Source organism: Nilaparvata lugens, chromosome 5 (assembly GCF_014356525.2).
Source record: "Nilaparvata lugens isolate BPH chromosome 5, ASM1435652v1, whole genome shotgun sequence".
In the NCBI taxonomy this organism is placed as follows: Eukaryota; Metazoa; Arthropoda; class Insecta; order Hemiptera; family Delphacidae; genus Nilaparvata; species Nilaparvata lugens.
In genome coordinates, this window is record NC_052508.1 from 18,425,224 (window position 1) to 18,451,883 (window position 26,660).

Here is a 26,660-nt window from a genome sequence, read left to right on the forward strand (position 1 = left end):
GCAGCTGGCCGGAATTGGAAATATAATTATGGAACTCCGAATATGTTGACAGTCGGAACTCCGAATATCGTGCAGACCGGCGGAACTCATAATATCTTGTCAGCTGGTGGAATTGGAAGTATGTGGAATTGGAAATATATCGAATTCACAATATCGATCGTTATTAGCGAGACTGTTAGATGCGGGATGAAACAAATTTATCGCAAAACAAATGAAGGGTTCTATAGTTAACCTAAAATAAATTTATCAACACATCAACAGTCGTCAGTCTTGTTTGTTGAAACAGATAACAGAGTTTTGAAAGCTTGCATGATATGTATGAATATGATGAATATAATGAATATAATTGAAAAAGAACGACAGACCAGGTCCAAAAGTATTCTATTCCCAAATTTTGATGATGAAAAACAAGTCCAAAAATATCAGCCAAGTTGTTTCTACTGTTTAAAGTTCAAGTCCAATATTTCCATTCAAAATTAATATATAATGAGCTATGAATTACCCTAAGTGGGCTAATTATCCATATCATTCCAGAAAATAAGTCAGACTTGAACCATTTCTCAATAACAAACACATTACCAGTACTCCCACTTTGGCACTAATATTCTGAGTTCCAGATATTTCCAATTCCGCCATCTGACAAACAAATAATTTGAGTTCCAGATACTCCTAATTCCGCCTAGCAACATATTTTGAGTTCCAGATATTTCCAATTCCACTGTCTGACAAATATTTGGAGTTCCACCCAGTAACAGTTTTCAAGCATAGGACATTTAACATTGATATTTTGAGTTCCAGATATTTCCAATTCCGCGGCCCCCTAAAACTGATGCAGTCACAAATGAAAAAAATCTTTTCTTTATTCATATTCAACCTATTTCATTATTTTCGCTCTCAGAAAGTTAAGAATGAACTGCTTGATAAAGGAAAAATAACGCTTCCATGGAATAAGACATACAATATAGAATTAAAAGAGAAATTGAAACTGTGCAATGTATTTTTCCATAAGAGCCAATGTGTTACAAAATGACGAATCCCACAGCAATGCGGGTTGCCTATCTTTACCAGCTGCCTCACTTTCTTTATGTTGCTAGTCCATTCCAGTTAGTATAGAGTGCAGTGGGCTATAATCATCTACAGGGGAACATGAGAAACGCCCGACAGCGCGCTCGTGGTGAAGATGTGTAATCGTCATACGAGACAAAGGCTGAGCGGCTATTATTTGAAAGTAAAAATACCTCACTTGCAATGCACTTATTTTAAAAATTATTCGACTGGGAAGGAAATGAAAAATACCTTTGAACTTCAAAGAAGATTAAGTGATACTAGTTGCAATATAGAATATTATAATACTGCATTCAATAAAAATCATAATATTCATTGATTTCCTGAATGAAGTGGACTTCTTCAGGCTTTATAGTGTTGAAATGATTGAGTGAATAATTCTGTTATTTTTATTACTTACATACTTTGTTGATTGACATAGCAAGATTGCAAAGATTTTTTTATGGAGGGTTGATTATACATGGAATTACATAATTTTCTATGTTGGAACAATGTTCTATCATGTATTACCATACATTGTTTCAGACATCCTACCCTAAAACAGGTTCATGTTTTAATGTTTTTCATTGGACCATATTTATTGATCCACATGTAGCTCAGAATGAATTATAGTAAGGTCCACGTTATAATGGCAGTATATGAACCCTTTAACCAGGTTGTTTGCTTTGTTCTGATTTTCTGCAAACCTCTTTCTTGTCAAGATAAAACGCAGTCAATCATATTCAGCCTCAGAAATGGGGGTGAGCATGATTTTTCCCTGGTGAAACTGCTTGGGTTTAGATAGGAAGCTGTCTTGAACTGTCCACAATGAGGCAGTCTGTTGCAGGCTGAGCAGGGTGATTTTCCTGCTAAAAAAATCGAATTCCTGTGTTCCTGCATCCTATATTGAGGTCTGCTATTTCTGTTTTTTCCAGAGCCTCACTTTCTGAGTCCTGTATAGCCTCACTTATTGAGTTGGAGCCACAGATGTGTCATGAGTGTTGCTCATTCAGAAGATGGCTTTGAGGATCCTTTGTGGTGCTGAGCGACTTGTCCAATGTCGTCCCCGCTTTGTGAGAGAGAAGATCCCCAGTCTTCTCTCTCTATGTATTTCAGTCTCCCTGCAGAACACATGCAAATGTGGTGGAGCTTATAACGAGGCAGAATATATACCCACATTTGACTAGAGGGAGACAGAGGCTGGACGAGCCCTACCAAAGACTGAGCAGGACTCAGTGCTATGTCCATTATATATCTGTCAGGCTCTTCAACAAGCTGCCTGTGATGGCTAGGAATCTGCCCGCCAGCACATTTTGGAGGGCTTTGAAAGGTTTATTATTTGATAAGCCTCTGGCCTATTATTGGTAGGTCAGCTGGCCTACTTGTTCTTTTTGTGTTTTCATGATGTGTCTGGAGGTTTTATGCCACCTGATGGACTTAACATAAAATAAAAAGCATCTTATAGCCAAAGTTAGAAAGGTCCCCACCAGTCTGAGTTGAGACATCCAGTCTGGTAGCATGAAGAATGTTGTAATGGTGTATGTCACTTCTTCTTGGCAGCTGTTCTTGGGTCTTCTTGGACAGCAGTGATCCAGGTATTTTGTGAAAGTCATCAAACTTAGTGCTCTCTTCTGGAATATATTCAGCAGGAACATGCTTCCAAACAAGCACTTCATGCATCAATTGGTTGTGGCAATCACGAGGTAGATCTGGTCAACTTCATGTCTCATCCATCTTGGAAGGTGATGATCCTCTCTTGCCTGAGTCTCCTCTCAGGTTTCTTCATTTAAGGCCTTCTAGTATGAATCATGAATGATATGATGAGCATTTTCAGGATCAATAAGGCCACCTACAGCCAGAATGCCTATGGAATCTCAGCATGTGTGCTAAAGAGTATAATGAGTGTGATAGCAGAATCACTGTTGCTGTTAGTTAACTCTTGTTTTGGAGATGATATCTTATTTCCTGAGTGTCTAAAAATCTCAAAGATTCTAAGAAACCTGAAGTCCTTGGTTGTGTCAGACCAACAGTATCCATTGTGACAAACATAAGTCAAACCATTGACATGGCCATGATGTTACAGATGAGCAATCACCCAGAGAAAAATGACTTGTTGGGGGATTTGCAGCATGATTCCAGAAGAGGTGACCACCACAGCTGCACTCTGCTTTCAAATTATGGTTTTTCTGGCAAAGCATGAGGCTTGGTGACAGATTATCTGATGGACTGCAAGCAAATTGTTCCTTTGATCAGAACCACCTGAAAAGTGGAGCAGGTGCCTTGTGATGTACCACAAGGATTCTTATTGTACCTTTGCTCTTCATGGTCATGCATCCTGATAAATAATCCGAGATTGCAGAATTCAAACTTGCTGTTTGTAGGTGATACATTATTATTTGTGGAAGTAGTGGACCAACAGGAACAAGAACAAGGGTGCAGCAATTCTTCTCAAAAGCAATAAGTGACTGGTTTGTTGCAAACAAGCTACTTCTCAATAAAGGAAAACCCCAGGAATTGATGACCACTCTTGACAGCACAAATCACTATTAATTTTGTCAGTAACCTCCTTGGATTTGGCATTGACTCAAAGGCATTATCACTTGGTGTGACAAGAGGGCCACACATTCTTGGAGTGTATTGGAAGTTGTCCTCTTTATTATCTTTAATGCTGCCACCATATGATATTGTTGGTGTGTGGTATATTGACCATTGTGTTATGAACAGTTCCATATTCATTCCATTCCTTCTTCTACATTCATTACTGGATGGATGACATGAAAAAAACAAGATGACAGTTCAAACGTTATAGGCTAAACTGACACATATGTGACTCAGGTCGAGAAGAGACTCAATTCTAGTTAACAGTTAATTCACTAGCAAAGGTATTTGAGAAGATTATTTTCAAGAGGGTCCAAGGCGAAGTCGGTCCTAAGGTTTCCATCTTCCAACATGGATTCCTAAAGAGGAGGTCCACTATCTCCAATTTACTGGATGTGCTTCACAGATGAACTATCTCAAGTTCTGGATAGAGAGGGTAGAGTGAACACAATTTATGTAGACTTCACCAAAGCTTTTGATAAACTGAGTCACAATATATTGATCCAAAAGTTGCATAAAATTGGACTCAGTTCACAGCTCATCAAATTGTTGGAAAATTACCTCAATGGTAGGAAACAGTGTATTTCGATCAATGGGCAGGAGTCTGATTATTATTGCACCTATACAGGAGTACCTCAGGGATTAAACCTTTATCCATTATTGTTTGTTTGTTTCATCAATGATCTGCCACATGTCTTTTTACATTCTAAATGCTTGCTGTTTGTTTGCAGATGATGTGAAAGTGAACCGTGAGATACAACATACAGCGGACAGAGATAAGTTGCAGGTCTGGTACATGAACAACAAGTACTGATAAGTGTAAAGTAATCTCGTTCACTAGGCGGAGGGGTACTGTCAGTGATAGGAACATGATGAACCAAAATGAGCTGGAAAGAGTGTGCAAAATGAAAAATTTAAAAGTAATATTCGACTCTGAACTTAGATTTTCAGATCACGTGGATGGTCTAAAAAGTAAATCTAGTCAGCTGATGAGTTTTATAATGAGAACTTGTGTTGATTACAAAAGTGAGAATACACCGACATTATCCTGTTCAAAGTTATAATTCGCAGTATTCTTGACTATGCAGCAATTGTTTGGGATCCCTATGTGAACCTTATTTCTAGTCAACTGGAGTCAGTGCAAAACAAATTTCTTCGTCTCCTATACTACAAGAAATTTTAAAGTCTGGTTTCCATATGATCGACCCAGTAGTGAATTAAGAGAGCTGTTCAGGGTTCCTTCTGATTTCTCTCCTGTTTCTGCATTCGTTATTGCATGATAAGATTGAAAGCATCCATCTTTGTAACCTGATCATGTTGCATGTGCCTTCAACAACACATCCAAGAAGACATTGTCTGTTCTCTGTCGAAAGGTGCCGAACTATGGTAGGGTACTTTTCTCCAATTAATAGAACAACTGGATTGTATAATATGTACAGTGAGGATTTGTATGTATTTCATGTTGGTCAGTCAAGCTTTAAACATAAATGTGAATACCTTCTGTATAATGTGCACATTCAAATCTCTTGTGGACGGAGATATTAATCTGCTTATCAGCATGATCAATTTGCAAACTCAATTTAAAAACTCAATTTGCATCATCACTTGGTTCAATTAGTTTAATAGTTTAATTACTTTATCATTTTTTAAAATATTATAGTTTATTTATATAATTAATTATGCATGAGAATTTTCATGATATATTACTAGTAGTTCTGCGAACAGTACACCTCGCTCATGAATACAACTTTCAAATTAATGTGAAGGGCCATTATGAAAGTACAGTATATTGTGAAGATTAAGCAATGTCAACTATTATTTTTTCCATTGAAAATGCTAGTGACAATGTTTCCAGGGACATCAGACTTATAAATTTCTTTTGAGGAAGTACTTTCACATTGTCCCCATATTTACGATATTAAGCCATATTACAACTTTTTTAATAATTAATTATAAGATATTGGTCAACTGACGGAGAAATGGAATATGCAGTAGGCAATTTATACAATGAATCGTCTCACAGACGATAGTGAGAGAAAAAATGATTCTTTAAATAAGATGGGTTTGTAGGTGTCAATGACAGGAGGTTGCTAACTATGGTTTTAATTTTGATGAAAAGTGGTTCTAATGTTATGGCTTGTTATGATATGCAGAATGTTAAATGCTCACAACTCGGTTTCAACACAGAGAAGAAATTCCTTCTACTTAGTGGTTTCAGATCTCATACTAAAAAGGAAAACAAAAGCTGATAGTTTTCCAGAAACTATTCGTCTATGAAAAAGGGAAATTTCGTGTTGAAGAGGGAAAAAATTGTGCAGTCAAGTGACATGTTTTCTACAATTAATAAATACAGCACATTTTAAAGCGGCACTATTTCTATTATGAAAAATGAGAGCAAATGTTCTTACTTATATTTATTTTGAGAAAGATTTGCTCTAAACATATTGTAAATGCAATGATCTTTCATTTTGAAAAGAATAAAAATTGCTGCATCTTGCAAAATAACGATGTTAGATACGGATAAGTAATTTTCTAGAAGGAGGTTTGTCTGTGGTTTATCAAATTACAAAAAAAAACCGGAGGTCTTATCAAAAATCGTTACACATACGTTTCTGCGCCTTGTTTCAAAGAGCTTGTATACCAAATTTTATCCAAATCGGACAATAACTGCGACCGTTACTGCGGTACAAACAAACAAACAGACAAAAGCCAATCAAGTCCTAAGTAAGACCTCAGCTTCGCTTAGGTCAATAATTTATAGTATTTTGACATTATTATGATCTAAGTTCTGTTAAGGAGGCAGTTGTGGGTTTCGACCTGTTGTCACCAAAGAGATATTGTGAATAAATAAGAATAAGAATAAGAATGTTTATTTCGCCAAAATTACATAATAGTTACAAAACATGAATGATTTGGCACAGCCAGCAAAGTTAAACTTGTGCGTTAGCTGTGAGTTCATAAAGCAAACAGTACGAAGTAGCCTATAGCAATACTGAAAAATGGAAAAAAATATATACCTATGTAATAAAAATATTATAGTAATGCTTCTTATAAATAATACAATGATAAGAATTGAATAATTACGTGTTACAACCAATTATACGGTGATAACCAAAACAAGATCATACAGCCTACATTTAAATCTTCTAAATGCAAACTAATGAAGAAGAATACAATAAAAAATGAAATTTTCAGTTGTGAGCACATCCCAGTGCTTAATCAATTTTCATCAATAATACAAAAGATAGAAAGACATTCAAAACTCAAAAGAATCATGAATAGATTTATTAACATTTAGGTATTGTAAAATATATATTCTGCTCAACCCATACATTTATTTCCTTGATAAGTGCTTTAGTAATTTTTGAATTAATTAGTTTTATCGGAATTTTGTTTGAAAATATATTGCAAAGATAGGTGAATTGATGTCGACAAACTACCAGTTTTATTAAGTTGATATTGAAATTATTTAATGCTAATGAACGAGTTTGGTACGGTATATTTCTAATTTCTAGATTACTTTCTATTCTTATTTAAGTGCAAAACAATCCTAGTTACATACATCTGTCTTAGTGTGGGAACACTTAATTCTTCAAAAGTTTCTTGCTTGGGTATCGTCTTGGTTTACCCAGTGCTGCCTTATAAGATGCTTTTGTAGTGTGAAGACTTTATTTAAGTGACAATCATATGCACCACCCCAAGCTTCAATCGCATATTGAAACAGCGAGTGGGCATATTCAAAATAAATTGATCTTTTTACATCCAGGTCTTTCAATTGATTTACTTTGTAGAAACTATAAATAAGAAATTTAAGTTTAGAAGATAGGTAATTCATATGAGTATCCCATTTCAAATATCTATCCACCATCACTCCCAAATATTTTATAGAATTAACTTTTTCAATTTGTTGGCACAAACAGTTCAACCCAGTTCAAATGAATGAATAAATTCATAGATAAAAAAAATGAATAAATAAACTGAAATAGGAATAAATAAATGAATAAATAAACATATAAATGTTTTCCACTGACATAATAACATGGATCTCACTTTAGCTCTATAGTGAGGTCCATGTTATAATGGCAGTGTTTGATTAGCAATGGTATTGCTATCCTTGTCTATCATTCAAGAAAGCAGATAGCGCTAACTCTTCTTCTCTTTGATCGTCTTTTAACAATGTAGTATTAATAATTAAAAAAATATCTCATCATTATTATTATGAAATTATTGAAAAAAAATAATATCTTGCTTGGTAGAATGTAATTGATTATTTTAAACGAGAATGAACAGTTAATATTACATTAATAAAACTGTCTATAGAATGCATTGACAAGCCAGAGGATCGGAAACGTTGTTCTCCTACCTTTCTCTTCTGCCATTATAACGTGGACCTCACTATAAATGTAGGTATGCTTCCGGAAGCATTTGAAAGCGGTTAAGCTATACGATGGAAAATTCATCGATCAGCTTTTATTGTGTCCAGATAAAATACTCTGAAAAACTAGACAGGAATTTGATTGCTATTTCATTCTTGTGAATTATTTCTCACCCTACTCATCAATTTCAATCTATCATAATATTCCAGTCTTTCTTCATTATGGATGAATTATTAAATGAATGATATCAATATATTGTCACAGCCACCATGATAATATATGCAAACAAAAATTCGTTTCTCATTTCCCGCGCATGGCGTGCAATGCCGGACCAGAATTGCCTCTCTGAATATTGTTTTGCAATCTTGCATGTTTGTCTTTGTTGATTTGCCTATGCAAAAATAGTTGACTAAACTATTGGTTTTGCTAGTTGCTGTTGAAGTTATTAAACATAAAAATTATTCTTCAAAACTTCAAAGGTAAGGTGTTGCTTCATTTATAATTGGATATTTATTTTCATTTATGATGTTATGAGTAGTAAATTGTAAAAGAATAGATTTCCTACAACGCTAAGAGCATTTTTTACCACTGCTACTGATTATTGTGCTGGTTCTAGAAATTAGGTAAGTTCATAAAATTTTAGCATTGTTGCTCAGCCTTATTCTAGCTTTCTTTACTTTTGGCCTATAGTTAGCTTTACTTTAAATTTACTTGACAGATACTTACTTACTTCCGGTGTCTTCCTCGTGGTCCTAGGATTAGGAAATCGTTAACCCTCCAGTTAAGTTGAATTTTTATTCAATATGACATTGAAAGGTCATTTATACACCTTTTCTGAACTACTATATGTGATTATGTTCCCAATGAAGAAACTAGCTATGACCATATTGTACAAAGTTTAAAAATGTGAACTTTCATAAATCTGTGTCTAGAATTTTGTTCAATCTTTACTTTAGGCATCTAAAACTAATTTTTTCTTCATAGTAACAATTACTTCCAATTCACTATTCATTTCTTGAGCTAAATTTATTGGATTTACGTAATTTTTTGCAATGGGAATATGCAAGAAAATGATAAACTTATAATATGCAACATATAGACTCATTCCCGCTTTACAAAATATTGTTCAAATCATATTTATATGGCTCATTCTATTCATTTACAATGCAAATGACACTAAAGTAATAACATTGGTAGATAAAATAATAAGGTAGTCCTTGTGCTATTTTTTTTCTAAATTTATAGGTGACAAAGTCCAAAATAAGGTTAGAATTCCACGTGTACAATTTTTATAAAATTTTAGTCCAAGATAAACAAAAACTATAAATTTTGAATTTAGATGGCGCGAATTATAAATTGATTTAGCATTTTGTCATAAGAATGGGAAATGTCAGTTAGCCTAAAGTTACTATCAGTCGGATCAATTTCTCATAGGCTTACATGAATGAATTAAAAATTCAATTTCGAAAACCACTTCCCTATTCTCTCTATCAGGTCTAGGAAATCTGACTAATGTTTTCACACATTTTTCTGGAAGTGAATTTTATTTCTTTATCTCATAACATTTCTATCCTTGTCTCTCACCAAGTATAAATATGCAAAAGGAACGGCATCATCATCCCCTTCAACAATGTCCGAAATCTTATCATCAGCTCATAAGGTTGTTGAAGTGCTTCTTCTGCATTGAAATCTTGAATATTTTATACCCATCTTCTCCATCACCATCATTGTCATTTTCCACAGATATTTAGTACTCATGTGATGACTCTTCTTACTTGATACTTTATATTCTCCCACTGGAAGCGCGTATGCGCCGTGGTCGTCAGATTTTTTCATCATAATGTAGTGCTCAATCTCCTTGTGGTTCCTGGTGTCGGTCTGGTGAGATTCTTTCCTCAATGTATTCTTGTATACTATAATATGGTCTTGTTCTGAGGAATTTTTTCAGTTCATTTTTAAATTGACTCAAGTTTTCCAAGGTCTTCAATTCATTTGGCAAGCAGTTGTATATCCTAGCGCAGATATATTTTGGTCCATATTGGGTCAGTCTGGATCGTACCACTGTCACATGAGTGTCGTTTCTTCGTCTAGTGTTGTAGTGGTGATATTGCTGATTGCTCAAAAAAATATCTGGCTTCCTTCTAGTCATTGGACGGTGCCTGACGGTGGCATAGTGGTTCCCTGCTTTACCTCATCCAGGTGTCTCCGGTTGAATTTGTTAGGTGGCGCTACTTCAATGTTCCCAATTGGCTCTTTCTGAATAAAAAACGTCTGAGAGTGACATACTTTGGCCACTTTGTGCCATTCAGGATTACATCCTTTTGGTGAAATTCTACTCCTAGCTTAAAACTGCAATAAGACTCACTTTAACTGTCCAACTTTTCTGCGATAAAGCTTTGTTGAGGAAATTTATTGGACAGGAGTTTACATCCTCCACAGTTGTTTCATGTGGGAACAAAGCAAGGTGAAACCATGCTCTTTTATCACCAATCGGTGAAGTCTTCAGATTTGCATCTGTGCTAGGTGCATTTGTCCCTATCATAATATTTTTATCTGTTAGACCTACAGATTTCTTCTTGTTTGTTTTTGCTGCTCTGTCAAAGTTCATCTTATCTATATTATCGCTGGGCTGCTTAGCTCTTTTTGATTGTTCTGTTACTAACTTCCAGTTGGTTTTGTCATTTCTATCACTATTTGGTGGGGTGCCAAGGCTATGTTCGTCTACATCAATTTTTCTAACATCAATATCGTCACATAAATTAATTAACACATACATTATGACTGGGTTCATCACAGGTATTTTTACATTTACCTGCTATTTGCAGGACCAGTGGTCTTTTACTCTCTAGGACTTTTTTCTATGTTCAAAGGTTCTTCTTCGATTACAAAGTTGTGATTGTTTATATTACTTCTGGAGTCGTTATCTAAAGAAGTTGTCAAAACATGTTACCTACCTTGTTGCTGGTTAACATTAATATGTTCTTTTTCACTAATCAGGTTTGTAGCTTTGCAGCTTTCAACTTGAATTGAAGAACTACTACTGTTCTTTTCAAGTTTTTTTACTCTTACACTTATAGATGTGGGACTTTCACTCAACTTGCCTATCACGTCATTTCACTAAGAGCATTATCAATTTTTTTCGGATGAATGAACTCCTTTTTTATCGACACATGAATTACGATCATCGCGAGCATGCGTTTTTATCTCTTCGGTAACCCTAACCTTACACTTGTGGCAATACCACGCAAAATCGTCGCTAAGACCTTAAGCCCTTCGGTATTCGGTATTTTTAATTATCAAACATCTAGTATGATACCATTTTTCGCAAAAACCTTCGCAGAAAAAAGAATTTTCTAAATCTAAAAGTATTTTTTGCACACTTTACAACTTGAAGCCTGCAAAGCGTCAGCCGGTGCCATCTCGATCTCATGTTGAGTGAAGAGTGTCCTGCAATGCTCCATCGAATCCTTTGTTAGTATAGTTGTAAGTGCTATCTTCTGGATATGCAGGACTCTGTCCAAGTTGGTTTGTGCAGCGGACCTCCAGGCCACTATGCCATACTTGCAATGAGAGACTAACAAGGAGTGATAGGCTATGATGCGGTCTTTTCTTCAGCGATGTTTTTATTCTTCTGATTACAAACACAGCAGAAGAGAGCCTGTTTCAGAGCTGGTCGATATGGTTTTGCCAAGTTAAATTGTTGTCAATCAGTATGCCTAAAAATCTGGTATAGTCCACTGTAGATGTGTCGGTGCTGATCTGCTCCTCTGGTTCACTTTTCCTAGGTTTGAATTGTATATGAACAGTTTTCTTTTTATTCATTGCTAGATTCAGTCCTTTGCATATCTGGTCGGCCTCATTTAGCGTTGCTTCCACACGCTTCTTGTTAGTTTTTTCATGTTCTTCGATGGGAATCAGGATGGTGGTGTCATCGGTGAATAGTATGTAGCTCTTTCTACAGTCTATTTCTTTGGGAAAATCATTTATATAAACCAGGAACAGCAGTGGCCCCAGTATTGCCCCTGTGGTACCCTTTGATATTATATTGATAATGAGGCCTAGGTATATGAGTTAGATATTCTTGAAATTATTTTGCCTCAAGTCAAGTTTTTCATATTTAAATTAATGGTCTGGTTTCTAATCGATAGCCTATTCAATAGGTACTGTACCTAGAGTTGAGTTGGTTAGCGTACTTTGATTCATCTGGTTTTGGCTCAAACAAGACAACTATACAACTAGTTCTACAGTTGTCTCGGCTCAACCCCAATAATTTAGATAGCTCTCGAATATTTTTAAAATTTAAGAAACCAGAATTCGTTCATTATATAAGTTGATGATTGTTTCATATTATGGTAGACCATGTATTATGTATAAATAGCTGAGATACAACGTTCACCGGTGTGCTTTAATTTAGTGGGACACTTTACTTTGAGTGCACCAGTGATATTAAATTTATATTTTATTTATTTGAATTTACTCAAGTTATATCTATAGTATTGAATTTTATATATCATTCCAGTTTTAGTTTATTTTTAGTCAAATATCAGTTAAGTAAATCAGTTTATTAGTTCCAGTTTTCTCCAATAGTATCGATACTGAAACTCGATACTAACTATCTATAGTACTGGTGCACTCAAAGTAAAGTGTCCCCCCCTAGGCCAATGTAGAAATAAGTCACGGGTCTTTGTCAGAAGACCTCGACTTCCAATGTTATGGCCATGAAACCCACTCCTTGTATTCAACTTTCCAATATTTGCTCGCAGAAATACAGCATGCAAAAATATATTATTATGTCTGCAGATAGTGATTAATACAATAGACTGGGAGAGAGGTTTGCAATGATACAGGTTGCCCTTGATTACATGTAATGCCCTTTTTTGCAGTATGATTACCACAACAGCAGTTCATAGCTCAGGATGCTATAGAAAAGAGCATGATACACCACTAGCTAGTAGTAGGACATGCTCAGGAGTTGTATAAAACCTTCTCAGAAAATAGGTAGCCCTTGATTGACTCATACAGATTCCTCCAATATGCTACTCCCAGGTAAAGCTTTGGATCAATGGTGAATACAAGGAGAGGCACTTTGAGTTTCGTCCACATTTAGTAGCAAATTATTTGCTGCCAACCTCCCTCTTACAATATAAATAAAAAAATCAGCCTCCCGATGCACAGAAATTCTTATTTATCTTCAGCTCCCAATCCTCAACATCATGTCATTGATTGATTTAGTCATTGATTGCTATCAGAAATAATACAGGTACCAAAACCGAGCCTTGTAGGATACCTTGCTTTAAAGGCACACCCACAGCACTTCAATTTGTTCCTCTCAATCATACCAATCACTTTCATGAGATGCACAGTCAAATGCCCTACTCATGTCGCCATGTCGCATAGTATCAGACACAGGGAGCTGGTTCCTTTAAAAAACGTTTTCTAATATCCTTCTGACAAGATCAACAACTGTTGTATTAGTATCAAAGGATCCCCACTAAGTTAGTAGATTCATCAATGTGTCAAAGATCTTGACAAAAATTGCCATGACAGACAGGTCTATAGCCATTCATGGTAGAAGGATCTCCTTTCTCGTAGATATTGACGATATAAAAATCTTTTTTCTCTCTCTCATAATTCGTTATCACTCTTTTGTTTTTTGCAGTGAAGTATTTTTTTCTTGTCATCAACTCGATTTTGTATTGTAAATTGTATCTTATTTTAAATCTGCCTTTTCGCGACTCCCACCAGCGGTCAAAGACTTTTCTTTTTGCTGGTGGTGCCTGAAAAAAAAATTTAGTTTTTAGTTCTCAGTAGTTAATTTTATTTTATTTTCTTGTAAGAAGTGTTGATTTATTAACCTTGATTTGTTGCATTGTTAAATTCTGGCAATAAAGAATTAAATTGAATTTATGTCGTCAATACAAAATTATTTATTTTTCATGACAACATCGGTACAGTGCGCGCAGTCTTCAACAAATTACGGAAAATTCCAGCCAACTCTTTTTGATAAAGGGCGGGTAATGAGATCAATAATGACTTTCAACAAGAGAGTAGTCATACCATTTATATTCTAACTGTTTGATCTTTCAAAGCTGTTCACAATTTTCATGTTATCGGGTGTAACTACTTCTAAATAAAATTTACTCTCTACAAAACACTCATTTTCATTTCGTAGAGCCTAAATTAGCCGTATATAAATTTGTTCAATTTTAAGTAAGAGGAATTCATTGCACACATCAGGACTTGCTTCTCAAACAACAGTAGATACCTTTAAGGGACCCTGTTTCTGTTTATCAAATTACATGCAACTTTACAATTTACAAGGTTTTGGTGCATCCTCAATTTTTTGTCTTGTCAACACTGATGACAATAGTATTATTATGAGTCGATTCATCAAACAAAGCTGTTTGGTTTTATATATTTTTTCACAATCCAACAATATCTTCTATGGCATTAATAAACAATTATTCTTATTTATTAAACAAATGGAGAAATTTATGAATGAATTGGATATTCACCAAGTTTATTGTTATGTTGCAGTCCTTGAGTCCTCTCAACGATGGAGACGAAGGGAATTGTAGAAGAATCAAATGACAGTGGTCGATTCCATCCCAGTTCAACTGGAGATTTACATCTGCCAGTTGATTGTAAGTACCGTACCACTTTTCTTGGTATGTTGAAATTTCATTTCACAAAATTAGTTTCTGCTACCTGTATCCCGCCATGGTAATAAATAATGACAATTCTGCTGATGGAAAAATCTATAATCTGCAATACAGAAACACCAATGCATGACAAATGAGCTATTCACATTTATTAGATACCTGTTTTGAGCACATTTTGAATACTATGTGATTTGAGTAGAACGTGTGTTATAACTACTCTATATATCCTGAATAAAAAGTTTCTATTCTCTATTCATAGAAAATTCTAAGCTTATCTTTGCGTTTGAAAAACGTCCACAATATGAATCAACAGACAAGTACCAAATTGTACGAATATAAATACACTACTATGTAGTACAATAAGTATAAATATCGGGGACCGAGCTTCGTTCTAGAGTAGAAAAGTATAAAAAAATATTACGAAAGAAGAAATTATAATAACATTCATACAGAAATGTTCTATCTAATCACTGTAAATTGAGATTAATTCCCAGAGGAATGCAAAAATTTCCCTCACAAAGGGCCTAGTGGCACAAAAGCCGGTAGAAGTAAGAAGTAAGTGAAGTAAGTAAAGAAGTAAGTGAATTGATGAGAAGTGATTCATCGTATGATTTGTTTCATCTTGCGAGTTGAGTGTGTATTTAAACCTAATTTACCCAATGAAATTGTGTTAGGAACATAATGAAATGTTAGGGGAATGGTTGTAAATAGATATTAACTTCTAATATAAACATAATTTTATTTAAAATGGGTATTTGGTACATTTAGAATAAACAGTTTGAAAAACACCTAATGTTTCATGTTTATCTAGAGTTTAATGTTTTTCGTCTATCTTGTTGAATGGTCCAATTAGTAAAAAGCAGTTGAAATATTTTTGAAATGACTATTTGATTCAATGGTCGTCAATCAAATGTTGCTCGATACAAGAAACTAAAGTTATGCTCATTGTCAGCCAAATAATATTTGAAAAAATGTTTCAGGAATAGAACTTTGTATAATGCATACCATGCATGTCAATAACTGAAAAATAGCTGAACTAAGCATGTATGATTGAAGTTTTTCATACGAAGTAGAAAATAATCGTTTGATATGAATTATTATCATTACAATACAGATCAATATTGAATTTTGAAAAATTGAATTCAATATTTATTCTCAAAATACAGTATACATTAAAATCACAATAACACAAAAAAATATACTTTCTAATGTCCAAGTTGTACTGTAATGATAAAAAAAATACAGTAGTAGTGTATTTTGAGAAAATACGAACTAGTAGGCCTACATCAGTTGAAACTTATGGAATGCTGGAGAAAGTCTAACATAACTTGAAAATTGAAAAAATCAAACATAGGAAAGGTAAAAAATAGAAACCGGTAGATTATAGATGATGTTCTTCATTGAGTAAAATCTTGAAGGGATTAAAGATTTCACAAGGAGAAAACTATAAGGTATTAAATAATGAAATTCATAAATTCTAGTTTAATTTGTACATATCAGTTATTGAAAAATCTACAATAAAACCAATGAATTATAATTTATTTGAATAAAATTAATTCAGTCTAATTTATTATTACAGCAAGTGCAAGAAGCCCACCGTCAGCACATGGAGAGAGAAACAATGGAAGTGGAAGAGAAAGAGAATGAAGTTGAAGATAGCTCACCGGGAATAGCAGAGACCAAAGTGACATCCATGGGAATGACTGTGCCAAAGAGTCAGCCCAATCTGCTGATAGGCGGGGCCCTGCGTGATTACCAGCTCAAAGGCTTGGAGTGGCTCAAGGTAATCCATATCATATACTTTTTCAAATTATTTGCTATTCAAAAGAATATACATTGCTTATTTTTACCGGCCAAAGTGGTAGACGTTGAATGAAACATGGAACTTTTGAAAAATTGAATAAATGAGTACATTAAAAATCTGACATCAAGCTTTTCTGTTCAACGTGTGAGGAGATGTTACTACTATAAGATAGTGTTTACTAGCACATGGAGAAATAAAATGTGATACTTGAGATTTCTTTTAAATTTTCAATGTAGGCTACTCATTAATTTCATTCTTGTTGATTTGTTAGTATCTTTGAATGAGAATAACTTTAAAACGGTTCGAGCTATCGATGTGCGGCTTTCGTCATTCATTTTCTCTTGATATTCTGAATCTAAGTCATGTATGATATGATTCAAAATTCAAATTCAAATTTTATTTATTCAAGTAAGTTACAATACATTCTGGTTCATACACGAATCTACAATAAATTACAGTACAACAGCCAATTATGCAACAAATTTCACATATTATGAAAACTTATTAATTACAATGAAGATTGAATGCAACATTAGAATATTGATAATATAGTATTGTAATATAACTACATAAATCAGCGGTGTTTCAACAATGAATAAATGATTACCTTCTCGTTTAAAAATTGAAGTTTGATTCAAAATGGTGAATCCAAGGTGGCGGACTAAAGTTGTGAAGCGACAAAAAAGTATTTTTTTTTTTAATTTGAATATGAACCCCTATGAAACTATTTGTGAAAAAGTCAATGTTAGAGAACTATTCAGCGTTATCCATGATTTTCACTAAGCCTGTATAATCTCTAGTTACTCGAATGTTGTTCTGTTTGTTGAGGTGTTGTTCGAGAATGGAGTGAGCGGCATCCTGGCGGATGAAATGGGTCTGGGTAAGACGATTCAGGTGATCTCGTTGCTGTGCTACCTGATCGAGAAGGGCGTTCCCGGGCCCTACCTCATCGTGGCTCCGTTGTCAACCCTCAGCAACTGGCTCCAGGAGTTCGAGAAGTTCGCTCCCGAGGTATGCCAGCAAAAAACATGTAATATTTTTCAATATGCCAATATCGCATCTATTCTTATAGAGACACCCTTCGACTCCCACCACATGAGACTCAATTGACGAAATTTTCATAACGGCAAGGAAAGTTGTGTGAGTGCGCCACACCAGATTTTATTTTATTTTTATAATTTCACTCAGGTTGGCAGAACTGAGCTGCCTTGTTGCTTAAATTTGTTATTTTTTATTAATTTAAAAATGGCTGAGGTTGTAAATTGAGTTGCTAGTTATATTTAAGTGATTTTTAGGACCGGTTTCCGAGCTCGAGATTTACCTAAGTTTCAGACTTTGAACAGCTGGAGTCAGAAAATTAGCTTTCCGAAACGGTGCGTAGTCGCAGTTTTTATGATAATCATTATTTTCTCATTTCTATAAATAATAAATAAATGAGCTTTATTTGTCATAAGGGCCATTCCCCATACAAAGAGTTGCACACTAACAATACATAAATTACAATTACAACATCAACACAATTGATCAACTCCTCGTCGAATTCTGGATAACACTATTGAAATGAAACAGTTTGATGTAGACTCCTTAAAAATAACAAGAACACAGATTCAAAGCTATTAAAATAGCATTGATTGTATATGGGGGAGTAATTTTACATGTCACCGTGACATAAAAAACTGTACTAGTAAAACAATAGACGATCTTTCAGATATTGAATATTGACTGGACATTTCAACAACAAAAGATAAAAACAATAACCTGCTTCTCAAAAGCACCAACAACTTTATAAACAACCTGTAAAACAACACTTCAGCTCCAACAATATTTGTGATTATTAATGAACAATTACAATGATATAAAACATCCCTTAGTCTCTAAGATGTAATTTCGCACGTTAATCGCATTAGTCATATATTTGTTAATGTATCTTATCTTATCTGGTGTTTCATTTGAAAGGAGAACTAGAGCTTTATCTTCATAATTAACTATGTTTGCTACATATTTATTCAGAAACTGTTGTCTTATTTCTACATACATTGGGCAGCGTACAAGAACACGAGTGGGTGTTTCGTCCTCCCGCATGTTACAAAGCGGGCAGTACTCAGTACTATCTATGTAAATTCCTCGGTTCTCTAGATAAAGGTAAAAACCAAATTTCGAAGCCGTTCGTAGCTGTGTAAAACATCTTATATATTTAAATGGTGTCTTCATTCTAAGCTGGTCCCCCAGAACAAAATTGGGATTTAAAACCTTGTAAAATGGGGAAGAAATTGAATTAAATGCTTCCTGTTTGTCTGCTTCGTATAATGCTAAACCATGCCTACTTACAATATCCCAATTCATCCTACTAATAAGTGATGCTACCAAATTTCCTTGTTGGTTCAAATCAGTATTGGAAGAGGCTAAATCTAATTGATATTTTACCAAATTCATCCAGTTGAGACTATTTCTGTTTTGATAGAACTGACTTCCCGACAAAATCATAAGTTTTCTAAGGCAAATCTTTGGGTACCTGTCTTCTGGCATGTTTAATATTTTTATCAACCATGTTAAAATTTTGAAGATGATCAAATTAACAATTTTTACTCTTCCTGTCTCCAAACATAATGCCCAGCTCGGTGTACGTGAGCCTAAAAACAATAGTCTTTTGAAAAACCAGAGTTGAACTTTCTCTACTTGCTCAGCACAGGCCAAGCCCCATACTTCCGCCCCATACACCGCCGTCGGAAGGAATACTGCTTCAAACAATTTTATTTTGCTATCCCAAGAATCCGAACGAGCGTTTCTCAAAACCTGCAGCATTACTTCGCTGACACCTTTGGATTTGGTTATTATAGATGAGCAGTGTACATTGAAACGACCTGAAGAGCTAAACTCCAAGCCCAAGTATTTATATCTATTGCAGACCTCTATTTCATCGCCCTTATAATAGAAGGGTCTGTTTTTCTCAACCTTCCTTTATGAAATGGAATTATCTTGGTCTTGGAAATGTTGACCCTTAATTTCAGACTTTCACAATTAATCCTCCAAGCATTTTATTTCGTTTCTCATGTCGGAAGGACTATCTGCAAGGATGACAATGTCATCCGCGTACAAGAGAATTGAGAACATCAGTGGAATCATCTATAGGTATGCCAGATAAACCTTTCTCTCTAAAGTAATGTTCTATGTCTGAAATATACAAAGAGAAGAGAAGTGGGCTGATAGAATCCCCCTGTAAAACGCCTCTACCTACTGGGATAGATACATTCATGTGGACCAGCTCTGCCTGTCTGTAAAGCTGACTAAGGAATCTTATAATTTTACCACTCACTCCCACCCTTCCCAACTTGTGCCACAGGTCATAATGAGGTACTCCATCGAATGCAGCTTCATATTCCACAAATAATGCATAGATAGTCTTATGTCGGAATTCTACATTTCGAAATAGTATTGAGTGTAAGACGAAGATGTTATCAATGCAGCCTCGATCTTTTCTAAACTCACTTTGTCCTTCTGGAAGAGCACCGCTATTTTCCGCCCACAACGACAAACGGACTCAACTATTCTTGTAAGAATTTTCACAATTGTATTAATTAGGGCAATAATCCTATAGTTGCTAGGCTCATTGGGATCTCCTTTCTTGTGTAGTACAAACATTAGTATATTGCACCACTCATGTGGTATTATTTGACTATTGAAAACCTTATTTAGAAGGTTCAACAAATATACTCTCCAACAATGTGGTAAAGCTTTATAGAACTCTTAATTACATCATCAGAGCCAGGAGCTTTCCGATCTTTTAAACTATTCAAAACATAATTCAATTCTACCATAATTATGAATGTCTACATCGAGTGTCTGGTGGGTTGCATCGAGAAAAATTGGCGGCGGAACAGAATCAGAAGAATATCTATTGACTAGCAAGAACCCGTGCTTCGCAAGGATCTATTTTAAAACTTGACGTAATGAAATTTTGAAGAATTGAGAAAAGGCCTATAACCATCCTTGGTTAATTAAGAATCTATAAGCAAAATTTCAAGTTAATTAGTCCAGTAGTTCACATGTGATGATGCCAAACATGATTCTCCTATCCCGTACGTGCATAAGCCAGCTCTTTACTTTATATAGTTATTATAGAGATATAGTTAATGACTGCAAGAGATAGGACTGTGGAACAGAATAGTGGTGTAACTATGATAGCGCCAGAAGTGTCTCAACACAATAGTAGGTACCACATGAACTTTTCGAAAGTAATTTGAAAAAATGTTAAAACAACAGAACTGAATCCTCATCATTCTACCTTTATTTAGAGAGGCTTTTGTTTGAGCCGAATGGAAATCTATTTATAAAAAAATGAATTTCTGTTTGTGTGTTGTGTGTTTGTTTGTTCCCTGTAGACTTGAAAACTACTTGACATAACGGCATGAAACTTTGGGAATATGTTGTGTGAATATTGGGGATGGTTTCTGAACAGAGATTTCAATAGGGGGGCTAATAATAATTATTTATTAATCCATTTTACAGACATATGTTTTCGAAATTTTCGGCCGAGCGGCTACTGAAGAACGGAAAGATGATCATGATTCAAGATCATATTGTGATAATATGATTTAGCATCTAAAGTTACCAGCTGTAATAAACACATCACCCTGTGATAAATTATTGTGTACTGGTATTAAAACGGTAGTTTGGAGTTGAAGTGTAGTTGATTGGTACCAGCTGTTGATAATGGTTCCTTAGAAGACCTAATATCACTCCCCTATCATTGAGAAACTGGAAAATGTTGAAAAAAATTATTCACCTAATGAAAGAGAGATTATATATATATTATATATATATATGTTGCAAATTGCATGTAGAATCTATGGTAGCCGGGGTTTACACCTTAATATATAGGGTGTCCCAGATAAGGTGTAAACCCCGGCTACCATAGATTCTACATGCAATTTGCAACAAAAAATGTTCAGTAAAATTTTCTCCTATCGACCTTCGTTTTCGAGATATATCGATTTTTCGATATTTTTCAAGTAGGCGTACTTCCAGTCATTAAATCGTCAATATCTCAAGAACCTTTGGTCTTAAGTGAATTTTAAGTACATTGTAGAAAAGAGGACAAAATTTCACATTGATTTGAGGTATAAAACATGCCAAAGTCGATTATTGAGTAGTATTTTTTAGCGGTCAAAGTTGAAAAAGAGTGATTTTTTAAGTTTTTTTGAAAACTTCAGACACATTTTTCTCGATTTTTTTTCCAGGGTACGAAATAATTTTTATAGCGCAAAAACTTCCTTTTTTGATTATCTTTCGAATGAGACCAAATACAGGTGTCTAGCTCAAATCCTCGAATCAGAATTTCAGTTTAAATACGATTTTTTAATTGAAAACGAGACTTATCTTGTTTGAGTGTGAATAATTGTCTACAATTTGATAGCTTTGTGTCGAGTCCCTATTGTTTTGTAGAAATGTGTGTAATGAGTTTAAATCAAAATATTTTTTTCTGTTCCAAGACCTACAATAACTGTAAACTGTGATAGTGACACTTTCACGAAGATATATGAATCTGTATTTTCTAATACAGTAAGAGAATATATCTTTTTACATATTAGTATGAGACCTCCTTTTGATCTGCCTATATGACTTTCCTTCACAGGAATTCTCTGAATTATAATGTAATTGGGAAAAATAGTTGTAATAGTATATTTCGCACCTAGGGCCGAAAATGAGATATTTCCGGCTCGAAATCGGTTTTTAAGTCCGAGGCCGTAGGCCGAGGACTAGAAAAGATTGAGAGCCGGAAATACATTTTTGCCCATGGTGCGAACGCTATTTTTCGCCACACCAAAAAAAAACTTCCCAATATATAAGAAATTAAAAAATAAATAAAATTCAAACAGCCTATTTTGATAGTTTGAATCTTGGTTATGACAACTTTCACTGTCAATTAATTTCAATATTACTAATTAATAATTTACAATAGTGACAATATTTTTATACTATTAATATTTCGAATAATTGTTTGAATTTTTATAGCTCGCGCTTTGCGCCTTGTGCAATATCTCATGGATAGATGGATGAATAGAATTTTCATTACTATTTTGAGATAATGTGATTAAATAATTAATATAATTGCATATTTCACAGTTTTGTCTCAAAATATATCTAAAAAATTGATTGAAATTTAAATTACGGTAACTAATATAAAAAATAGCTAATAAAAGTCGAAATTCATCGACAAAAAAAAATGTCACTGACCGAGGTTCGAACCTAGATCATGTTTGTAATTCACTGAGCTTTGAGTTCTGATGTCTTACGCCTTTATGCTCTCGGCCATTGCATATTCTTAATCGAAGAGGCCTGTAAGTCAGGTAACGTATGTAGGCTACTATAATATAGTGTAGCCTATAGCGGCAAACTTGAAGCCGGTTTGCCGGCATTTTCACAACAAAATATTGCTCTGAAAATAGTTAAATCATAGAGAAAACATTCGAAGATTCAATCTTGAGTGGGCCTAATGTTTTCTCTATATGGTTTGATATTGAAGAAAAATTATCTAAAAGTTTTAATAATGAATTACAGAAAAATTACTAGGAATTTTTCAGTCAAGGCTGAGTTTCACCAGTAGGCTTACCTTAAACTTTAGATCTCTGCTGTATTTTCCTATTATTATTGTTGATTGTATTGCATTAGAAGTGGAATTCGATAATAAAAAAGAAACAATTATTACTCTACCTCACTTTTAAATATTGATACAATTATTGTACTTTGATTTCAAATCGATTCTTCACTTTTAAAGACTTGCGATACTTACCTTTCTGACAATGGACAATGCAGCCAACATTATATTGTTGAGGCTATGGAGATATCATCGTATTCTATTGTTTGATATCAAAAACACAATAATAAATATTAAATTATGAAACAGTAATTCATAAAATATATTATAGACATGATACCGCGATTCACGATACATAATTATATAGATTATTACAGTCGTTATGAGATTATCTCTATGATTTTTGTGAGATCGGACACGATCAGCTGTTATTCAAGGCCATTTTACGGCCCTAGGGCCGTAAAGTTTTACCGGCCTGGTCGGAAAACAATCACTTTCGGCCTCCATATGACGCACGTAAACCAGCTCATTACATCCAAGTGTGGCGAAAAATCTTTTACTGAATGTGACCAAGTTTCACTAATACCGATTACACTGAAAATATTCAACATTTTAGATTGGTGTCCATCAAGATTGAAAATATTTTTGATTCCATGACAGTTTCAATAGATCACATTTAAATAGTCAATATTATCACTTGAAGTAGAGACTTCATGATGAGATCTTTGACCTGGAAACTATAATTTCTGGAACTCACCTCCCTGGGACTGATTCTTCTCGACGGGACCTGCTTGCCTGAATAATCTGCCACTCTCCAGCCAATCGGTGAGCGGGCCTGCATTGCCTGCTGCCCGCTTCGTAGTTTTTCTCAGTGGAATTTCATCATGGGGTGACCGGCTCTCCGCGGGCGTCATGGCGCATGCCTCCACACTGGAGTCGCTCACACTATTATCATGCTGGAAATGGGCATCTTCGGTGCAATCGTCATGCTGAAACTGCCCCTCATCGCTCTGAGAAAACAATGGAATCGGCTCAGCGACAACCTCCTGCGATTGCCCCCGCCTGAGAAAATCCACGTGATCCTAAACTGCCTGGAAACTGATTTGCTTTCTTCACATTCGTACTGATATTATTAGCTTCATGACCTTTGGAACTATTTTGAATTATTTGGTGACGCGAAATTCGGGTAAACGATTTTTTCAACTCTCTCAAATCCTTCATCATGACGTCCAAATTATCGAGTTTTTCAAGTTTTTTCCACACATCGTCGAGGGTAACGTTGTCGGGACCAAGATTCTCTTCCACTGCTCTATCGCAACTCCTCTCAATTCTATAATTATACGCTTAAATGCTTTTACGCTTTTGCGCTTAAACGCTAATTAAACGCTTTTCCTTGACGAAATAATTCAAAATAGCTGAAACTTTACACTATCTTCTCTTTATTTTATTTTGTGTTAATTTAATTTAAACGTGGACTACGACTATGCCACGTTTCGGAAAGCCTATTTTCTGATTCCAGCTGTTTAAAGTCTAGAACTTAGCTAAATCCCGAGCTCGGAAACCGGCCCATAAAGTTCTAGGATACCTGCTGATATTATCCATGAGTCACCAACTGTTAGTAGAATATACTATAGTGAGGTCCACGTTATGATGGCAGTGTTTGATTAGCAATCAATCAAATCAATTATTCAACAAAGCGGATAGCGCTATCTCTCTCTCGCTTTGCGCTTTTGCCAGATCAGCTTTTAACAATGTAGAATTAATAATTAATTAACAAAATATTTCATCTTAATTATGAAAATTCATTAATGATTGAAAAATATATTTTCTTGCTTAATGAAATATAATTGATTATTTTAAACGAGAATGAATAATTAATATTACATTCATAAACCTGTATCAGCTACCGTCAAGAAGGCATTGACAAGACAGTGAGGATCGACAACGTTGTTCTTCTATCTTTCTCCACTGTCATTATAACGTGGACCTCACTATAAAAACCAAGTAAAGCTCACAAACTTTTCACACCATCTTTGCGATTTTCGGTCATTTCTAGCTACCGGTATTTACCGGAGATCAGTGCAATCAGTAAACAGCTACTGAATCTAACTGTCATCTGTCGACACAAGGACTGAGTAGTGACGTCGATTAGAAGATAATGAGAATAACGAGGAAGTTTGATAGTGTTATCTTTATTATAACTGTCAAAAGACCGGTACCTACTTTACAGCCGTTCAACTGTTGCTCGTTTACCTGTTAGTAGGCTAACCATGGTACTCTAATGACTTGGAGCTCGATCTCAAAATTGCGTTTTATCAGGCGGGTATTTTGAATTGAAAATACTGTATAAATCATTACATATTCTGATTCAGGGGCTTCCCTCTCCGCTTTTGTCTCGACTGCCCTCTTGACGCTCCCTTATCATTTTCCTTACATATATCTATTCCCAATAAAACTGACTTAATCTTTATAATGTCATTGAATAGAACGTGATGCGTACCCGAGCTAGTCGAAATAATCAGATTCAAGGAATGGATGAAGCACTTCACACATTACAATTAGAGATAGCTTCAAACGATCAAATAATAAAATTGTTAGAAAATGAGTCTAAAAGAATTTCATCAATGTTCAATGACGAAGAAATTAATTTTGAACAAAATTCTATTGAGGTTGGAGATTTTATCACGCACAGAAATACTGTTAAGCTTATAGAAAAAATACTAGAAATTAATGCTATTGATATTGAAAACAGATTTTCGGTGCTCTCTTCAAACGAGTCATCACCTCTGATTCCACACAGGGTACAAGTAGAGGCTCAGGTTCACCAATTCTCTACTCAAACTGAACTCACTAGGACTCATCATTTGAAGCGCCGTAAGAGGGTTACCTCCATTAAGAAACGGAGAGTGACGATACTAGCGGCTAGCCATGGGATAAAGCTAAGTAATTATATGATCGACCTGGGGGAAGAGTTGAAAGTTTTGGTTTGTTCTAAACCAGGTGCAAAGTTGAAGCACGTTATCCAGGATGGTCTTGGCTTGGGTGGTCAAGGATTGTGTTATCATATTACGCGGGGACAAATGACCGACATCGTGACGAATCCTTCCAGTTTGATCCAAGACTGTGGACCGAGGAATGAGATGTCTTTCTGAGGTTGATTCGAAGACCAATGTCCTGGTGTGTGGTGTTCCCTACAGACATGATCTTCATGCTCTTAATGGCTTTTTTCTAAATAATACGAAATTGAAACTTTGCACAATCATTTATAACAACTAGACAAAGCTACAAAGAAATTATGATAATTTTTCAAATTCATAAAACAAAATGGCGGCCATCTAAAATTTTGTTTCTTAAGGAACTCGGAAACCGTTGGTTTCACAAAAAAATGACAAAAATAACTTTTTCCAACAACTGCGCGTAAAAATAGTTATTTGTGCAACTAGTGCGCAAAGTGACAGTTTGCTGCACCGAAAGAAACGTTTACGCCCGAGTCGTAGGCGAGGGCGGGGAATGGCTTCTTGAGTGCAGCAGAGGAACTTTGCGCACGTATTTCACATTTAATTTTTCCTACAGTTACCATT

The 26,660-nt window shown here is 34.9% G+C and overlaps 1 pseudogene; it reads left to right on the plus strand.

The window, feature by feature from the left end:
* Positions 1–8,593: 8,593 nt before the first annotated feature.
* Positions 8,594–26,660, plus strand: part of LOC111057957 — a 68,856-nt pseudogene continuing 50,789 nt past the window's right edge.